This window comes from Myotis lucifugus, unplaced genomic scaffold, assembly GCF_000147115.1.
Source record: "Myotis lucifugus unplaced genomic scaffold, Myoluc2.0 scaffold_247, whole genome shotgun sequence".
Classification (NCBI taxonomy): Eukaryota; Metazoa; Chordata; class Mammalia; order Chiroptera; family Vespertilionidae; genus Myotis; species Myotis lucifugus.
The window spans coordinates 639,442-647,737 of record NW_005871295.1 but is presented as its reverse complement, the minus strand read 5'-3'; positions in this window follow the sequence as shown (position 1 = coordinate 647,737).

Genomic DNA, 8,296 nt, shown 5'->3' with positions numbered 1-8,296 from the left:
GGCTTGATCCCTAGTGGGGGAGGGGGTGGTGTGCAGGAGGCAGCAGATCAATGATTCTCTTTCCTCATTGATGTTTCTCTCTCCCTCTCCCCCCCTCTCTGAAATCAATAAAAACATTTTTTTTTAAAAGGCGAGTATGATTCCACTTACATGAGGTACTGGAGCAGTGAAATTCAGAGAAACAAAGTAGAAGGATGGCTGCCAGGGGTTGGGGGTAGGGGTGGAGGGGAGTTGCTGGTTAATGGGAAGTGTCAGTTTGCAAGATGAAAAAGTCCTGGAGATGGATGGTGGTGACGGTTGCTCAACAATGTGATGTGCTTGATATCACTGGACTGGAAAAATGGTTAAGATGGTAAATTTATGTTAAAGTATATTTTACCGCATTTTTGAAAAGTTTCCTGCCTCGTTCGGCTGCCCTTTCCTGGACCCTTGGTTAGAGAGCAGGCTTTCTTTTTTCTTTTTTTTGTCTGTGTCCATCGGTGTTTGTGGGTTGTTGACTCTTTTGCAAATCTGGGCCCAGCTAAAAGAAGACGCAGGTCCGAGGCCCCTGGCCACTGGCCTCTCTCCACTCCCCGGCCCCTTAGCTTGGTGTGGGCAGCGTGCCCGGGTCAGCTGTCCTGGAGGGGGCACTGTGGATGTCTCGGTAGCTGTGCTCTGGTTAGTTCTCCCAGGTCACGCTGGTACTCACCAAGGACTCCGGACGCCTGAGCCCCAGGTTCCCAAGGGCAAGGACCGGACCCTCCTTCTTCACAATGAGCCCCTCAGCTAAGCGCCGCCGGTCCTGGTCAGTCCCCACACAGCTGCCCAGGCCCAAGGGCGGCCTTCCAGGCAGTCTGGCCCAGCCTCCATGCTGCGTGGTCACGGTTCCCATGCTCCTCCTCTGGCCACTCATTCTGAGCTTCCTCGTGTTCTCCCCAAGCAGGAAGGCAGACTCTTCCTGGAACCTCAGGAGGCTGCTCGGAAGCTGAGTCCAATGCACAGCAGTGAACCCTTTGTCCTCCCCAGGAGGCCAGCCTCGGCCCTCTGTGGACAGGCCCCTGGTCCTGTCCATGCTGTTCACACTCCCGCATTCACTGGTCAGACGGTGGGATCCAGACGCTGCTCTGTGGAGGGGAGTGCAGCCCGTGGGTCCCCTGCCTCCTAGGCCTTCACAGAGCATCTCACTGGATCCCCCAACTCTTCAGCGTTAGGACTCATTAGTGCCAATCCCCAGAGGAGGAAAGGGAGGCTCAGAGGGTATAAGTGGGTGTCCCAGGTCACACAGCCGGCAAAGGGCAGGACTGGGACCAGGAGCCAGGGCGCCTCCCTTTGGAGCCCGAGCTCTTCCGCATACGAGGGGCCCAGTCATGCTCTTGGATGAGGGGCCCAAGCCTCATGGAGTCTGATGGTCACTCTGAGACCATTTCTCCTACCCCAGGGAGCAAGCACAGAGCTGCATCAGGCCAAGGTCCTTTTGGCGGTAACCCTACTTCTGCCCAGCTCTGGTGGTAGGTAGGGACCACATGACTGGCTATACCAAGAGGAGGAGCCAGAAGCTACTGACACCAGATTTCCTGAGGGGCTACGGGTTGCAATTGTCCTGGTTTGCAAGGCCCAGTTGGGTACCGCCACCGTTTCCTCTCCAAGGCAGTTCAGCTGCTTCCGAGAGAAATGGTTTAGGTTGGGCCTTGGACTCGATTCCCGAGAAATGATGGTGGCAGATAATGTGTATCGGGAACCCTCCATCTCTGACGCCGGGCTGGCTTTGGATGTGGTCCAAGAACTGGTGTGCCCTTGGTCCCCCGTTCTCCTCCCCACTGGTCTGGCTGCCTGGGTGGGTCTGATGGCAGCTTCGGCACAGCCTACGTTTTCGGAGACCAGCTGTGGGCCAGGCCACTCAGGCGTCGGTCTGCTGGCCTGTGAAGGAGGCATTGTCAGTGTCCGCCCATTTACAGATGCAAAAGCAGAGGCAGAGAGCAGCTTCGGGAGCCCTGTTTGTGTGAAAAGCTTCCGTAATTCAGGGGCTCCCAGGAGGGTCACCAGCGCAGAGCTGGTCAGAGCCAGGCATTCAACAATAAGCATTGGTCAAACACGTGAACTTCTTATTTCTTCGCTGTGATGCGCTTCTATCTTTGATGCCATTTAGTTCAACTTCCCACTGAGTGCTGGGATTCCTTCTACAGCCTCCCTGGTAGGTGGCCATGCACGTGAACTCCCCCAGGGATAGGGAGCTCACTCTTCAGCCTGTGGACAGCCCTAACTCCGGAAAAGGACAACAGTTTATTATTCGGATCTGAGCACTGCCTCTCCACGCTGGGGAGCAACTGGTTCTGGTTTTCCCTGTTGCTGTGCTCAAGCTTCTCCCATTTCTACAGTTTGTCCTTAAAAATCAGAAGAGGCCTGCTCCTTTCCCTCCAATTCTCCCACCTGGGGGTTTGCGGACGGCTGGCCAGGGTGTGAAGAGTCTGAGGCCCGGCCGCAGGTGATGACGAAGGAAGGGCCTGTACGTTCAGCCTGAAGAAGGTAGGTTGGTAGCAAGGCGAGGCGTACGAGTGGAACCCTCACTTCTTTTCAAGGCACTGCAGGTGCAAATGCAGGAATAACAACAACAATAGCAGCTACCCATTACTGAGCTGAACGCTTGCCTTGTAGCGTGTGAGTCTTATCATCCCCACTTTACAGATTAGGAAACTGACCTGCGCCGTCATTCAGCTGGTAAATGAAGCAGCCGGCATGCTACTCCCAGCAAGTCTGGCTGGAGCCCACCCTCAGCTGCCATGCACGTGGGGGAAATATGCGACCAGCTCCTGGCAGCAGGTGGGAGCTGCCGGAAGCCAGCCCAGCGTCTGGTTAAGGGGAGCGCTCGTTAGGAGCTGGGAATGTTGGGCCGTGGAATTAGCTGCCTGGGACGTGGTGAGCACCGCAGTGGCAGGTGGGCCAGGAAGGACCACGTCACGGACAGGCCTCAGACCACACCTATCCAGTGGCGTCCAGGGATAGGAGTGGGCAACCTCGGAGTGAAGAGGAGAGAGGGGAGCGAGTGGTGTTGCCTTGTATCTCTGAGGCCAGGTGTTTCAATTCTGATGAAAACTCTTTTGGTGCCTGCATCTCGGAGTCTCTCCCCAAATACTAGGATTCCCTAAAAATGGGTCCCGGGGAGAACTGTTGCCAGGAACAAGTTGCCAGAAGCTGGGAAGGGAGAAGGGTCGATGGGCATTTGAGGGAATGCGCGCAGGCCTCCATCCCGTCCCCCCAAAGCCCCCCCATGTGTTCCCACCCCGCTGACCCGTGCTTGAGGACAGCCTCCCTTCCCATCTCCACAGCCAGGCTGCCCCGGGAGCCCAGGCGGTTCTCTTTCCTCGTTGCAGGCATCCTGGCAGGCAGAGTCTGTGATGCCCAGAGGTGGAAAGGGACTGCCAGGGACATGTCATCGGTGGGGGTATCAGTCTGGTCCTGCCACAGGGAGGGGAGGCGGGAAGGGGTGGGAGCCCCACGGGACAGGAGGATGGCAGTGGCCAGAGAGGATTACCAGCAGCATGTGAGGAGTGGGTCTCCCTCCACCAGCCGCCTGGGTCTGCTGCCACCCAGACCTCCTCATGCGACTGAGCCCAGGGCGCCGGCTGCACACCAGGTATTTCTGAGCCCGCTTTGTCACGCCTGCAGAAGGCGCAGAGCTGTCCAGCTTGCAGCATTCGGGATACCTGGGCCTGGCGTGCAGCAATGCTCCATACCTGGGCGCGACTCTCACCTTACAGAGCATCGCTGAGGACACCGGGCCTGGGTTCTAGTCCTGACCCAGCACGTCCTGGCGAGGCCTCCTCTAAAGTGGGGATAAAATAGCTCTTAGCCCAGGTCCTGGCTCAGAGAAAGTGCTCAGTGAATGGTTGCCATTGTCATTACTCTTCTCATCAGTTTTGCCCCGAATAACACCGGCACCTCCTTGGCAGTTTGGGAAGCTACAGGAAAGGGGAAGAGCAAGAGAAGTGGATATAGAAACGGTGAGGAGACCCTGGCCGGGTGGCTCAGTTGGTTGGAGCATCATCCCATACACTGAAAGGTGGTGGGTTCAATTCCAGGTCAGGACACATACCTAGGTTGTGGGTTCAATCCCCGGTCGGGGCATGCACAGGAGCAACTGATTGATGTTTCTCTCTGTCTTTCTTCCTCTCTCTCTATAAACAGATCAATAAACCTATCCTTGGGTGAGGACTGAAAACCAACAACAAAACCAAAACCACAAACAGTGAGCAGGATTCCAACACTACAAACATGCATGGAGCTATGTTTTGCCAGCCACTTGCATGTACATGTTACTTAATCTTCATGAAAACCTATGCAGCCGGCGTCCTTCATGTCCACTTCATGTGGTGAGATGAGCCACAGAGAAGGCAACTTGCCCAGGGCCACAGAGCCCATCCACAGCTCAGCTGGGGGCCCACAGGGACAGCCCATGGTTTGGGGAAGGCAGGAGGGGGTGAGCTTGGTACTGTCACTCCTCTCCAGCCAGGACATCAGGCTCTGGCCCCTGAAAGCAGCAATTCGACCTCATTTTGGCCTCCACGTTCTTTAGGCCCATGAATGTTGAGCGCTAAGTCGTCTGAGAGCTGGGCGCTGGCTGGGAGTGGCGGGATGGGCACGTGTCTGGTGCATCCCGGCCCTTGAGTAACCAAGCCAATGTCCAGGCAGCGCTGGGCTCGGGGAGGCAGCTCTGTGCGTGGTGGACGCCTGCTCCGAAGCCGAGGCTGTGGGGCCCTCTTTCGGCCCCTCCTGTATCCCAGGAGAGCAGATTTTCCCGAGCTTCCGGCTCTGCCCCCTGCAGGCTGAACAGTGACCTGGCATCTGGGAGGGCAAGGAGGACGGTCTCCTCCTACAAGGGGTCAGTGGCCGAGGGCGCCCGGGAGAGGGAGGCTGGCAGGGGGCCAGGATCTCAAGGTGGCAGCGGCAGCAACCGGGAAGACAGTCCCAGCTCCTCCCCCAGGATCCCTGTCCAGGAGCCCAGGCAGCGAGGCCTGTGGATGCCACTTCCCAGACCCAGAGCCTGAGTCATTTGCCCGAAGGTCGGGCATCTGATAAGTGACAAGGCTGGGAGCCTGACCGGGTCAGCATGACCCCAGGCCTGCAGTCCTGCCACCTCATCACAGTGCTGTCTTCCTGTGGCAGACCTGCCTGGAGCATCGGCCCTGGGCCCGAGTGCCCAGCCCTCTACCGTATGGCCTTGGGAGTCAGACTGGGCATGGGGTTCAGGCAGCGCCCTCCTCCCCTGAGGGTGTTTACCTCCCTCTGCCCCTCCTCCTGACGCCCTCCTCCTGACGCCCCTGCTGTCAGACCTGGAAGGGTCCATGGAGAGCATCTTACTTATGTCTTGTTTGATGAACAAGAAAACAGCAGCCCAGAAAGGGCCAGCGGCTTGCCTGGGGCCACAGAGCAAGCTGGAGGCAGAGTTGCGGAACTCAGGCTTCATGGGCGGGTCTCACACTGTCCCCTCCTTCAAGGATGACACCTTGTCACAAAAATGTAGAAGGGACCAGGCACAGCCAGAACCAGCCCTGTCTGTGCAGCTGTTTAAATATTGTAAGAATCCCTAAAACCGACCCGTGCGCTGGCGGATGGTGACGGTTCCCAAGTGCCCCACTACAGAGGCACCTGGAGGAGCCTCCAGCGCAGAAATCAGGCTCCGCCAGTTCTCTGTCCCCAGTTGTTCCCATGGAAGAGCCAGGCAGTTAGACCAGGGCCCTGGTTTCCTTCCAGCCACCACCTCCTGGAATCCCAGGAGCTACCTTCCACGGCGGAGGACGCTGCTGCCAGCCTCAGTTTCCCCATCGGTGACACCTGGCTCCCTACCTGCTTGTGGGACTCACCAAGAGCCCCCTCCTGGAGAGGCAGGGCTCTGAGTGCAAAGAGGGCTTCGAAGAGAAGCCAGGAATTCGCCGCCCTGTGTCCGGCCTTAATGCAGCAGACCCGCTCCAGCCACGCCCCTCCCTTCCCGGGAGTAAGTAAGCCCTCTCCCTGCGCAGGAGCCCGACCTCAAAGGCCAGCCCACAAAGGGGCCCTGACATCCTTGTGAACAATGTCGCCTGTTTACCTGACAGATTGTCTGCTTTCTTTTCATCTCAGAGGAAAGAGCTCCCGCTGGGAGCCGCTAATCCCAGAGTAAACAGATGACCTCGTGGTGCCTTTCTCCTGGAGGTGGGGTGCCAGCAAGCGCCCCAACTGTGCAAACAGACCTGGAGGCTCCTGCGCCTGCGGGGGGCGTGGTCCGGGCCTGGTCGGGAGGGGCCGTTCCCTCCCCAGCCCCTCTCTCCCTTTGTGTTTCACATTGAATGGGGGGAAGCTCAAAGGCAAGGGCATGAGAGGTCAAAGCCAATTTGCAGGGCTGAGCCTGGGGGAGGAGAGAAGGCGAGAGACCCAGTGTGCCGAAGCCTGACCTTCACCTGAACACGACCCGACCCTGGCCTCTCCTCAGCCTCTGAGCTCACTGCCCAGGCAGAGCTGGCTGGCGACCCGCTGCTCTCTTACTAGCTGTGTGACCAAGGCCAGCAACTGCCTCTCTGAGCCTCGTGTACTCGCCGGGAAAGCAGGGATGCAGACCCCTCTCTGTGAGGGCTGTTGTGAAATATTGTGGTGTGTTCTCCGCAGCAGCAGTGACTTATGATGAGGGAGGGAGTGAGGCTAAGCCTGCAACCAGCTGCCAGCAGAGCGGGGAGGGGATCCCGGACTGGGGGCAGGCAGAGCCGGACAAAGACGCTCAGTTGGGAATGAATAGGGCCTGTATGGGAGCGAATGAAGCAGCCTCTGAAACAACATATTACGTTTCAGGGCTGTTATCTCTGGGAGGGAACCCGGATTCCCCTTCCTGGCAGGATGACCTTGACAGCAGCTTGGCCTCTGCCCTTCAGTTTCCTCCTTGACGAGGGGCCCAGAAGTCCTGCATCCAAGGCTCTCATGAAGGGAGCAGGACCTGACACACAGCAGACACTCACCAAACGTCTGCTCCCGGGTGAGAAAGGGCAGGTGCCCCCTCCCCGAGAGCAGCTGGGGGGCGGGATGAGCGCTGGCAGCCCGGCTTCGCTGCGGAGGGCAGCGTGGCCCTCACGCACGGTGAGCCCGGGCCTGAGTGCTGTTCCTTCGCCCTCCTGTGCTTGCCCCTCTTCTCTTGGCATCCAGGGCATCTGCGGCTCCCAGCCCTCGATGCGGAAAAGGAGGAGAGCAGAGGGTCCCTGTGGAGGCCGGCGGCTCCTGCTGCACTGGGTCCCCATCGCACACATGCAGTGTGTTCCCAGGTCCCCGGCTTCCCCTTTTAAAGGGAGAGAGGGCTAAGGGGAGGGAAGGCGAGGAGGGATGAAGTATTTAATGGGCATCTTAAAGCAAGCTCATAGGGATCAGAAATGAGTTTGGCCTCACTTAACAGCACACTCAGCACACTGCAGCTTAAACAAGTGAACATTTATATTTCGATCACAGTAAGAACCCTGGGAAACGGGAAGCTGCTGGTCTGGGTCAGCTGCCGGTGATGCCAACAGGGACGGGGCTCTTCCCAGCTTTCTGCTCATCGTCCTCAGCACGTGGGCCCACTTGTTCCTCATGGTGGCAAGGTGGCTGCCTCAGCTCCATCAGGAAAGTAGAGGGTCTCCCAGGAGCCCCCTGTTGGTGCCTTATTGGCCAGATGTGGGTCACATGGCCACTCCTGGTGGCAAGGGGTGCTGGGAATGCAAATACCTGAGTGGACTTCTCCAGCCTCCAGCAAGAGGCAGACAAGGGTGGGTAGGGAACGTGGGGTGAGGGGATGGGTAGGGAGTTATCCAAGCATCTCCCTGCCGGAGGAGATGGCGGACTCACCCCAGCCTCACAGAGCAGAGACTGATGCCAAGGGCAGGGAAATGCTCACTCAATAAGCATTTGATTGATTTACTTTGCCATTCTGGGCTGGCAACCAGAGATGCAGAGATAAAAGCCACCCCTTGCCTTCCAGAGAGAGAAGGAGAACAATAATAGTAATAAAAACAATATAAGAGCTAAAATTCACTGAGCACGTACCAAGTGCCAAGTGCCTGCTGGGCACTTTCCAGACTTGATCTCTTCTCATGCCCACTCCAACACCAACGACAGGCAGGATTCTATCTGCTGTGGAGGAAGCCAGGGCTCAGCAAGGCCCTGACACACAGGCTGCCCGCCACCTGCATGAGGTGGTTCATGTAAGAGGCCAACTATGAATCAGGCTCACGGGCAGTTCAGGGGAACAGGGTGCCACACGCCCTGGGGAGGGCACGGAGGTTTCTGGAGGTGGGAAGATGTATAGGATCTGGAAGCACCAATTGGA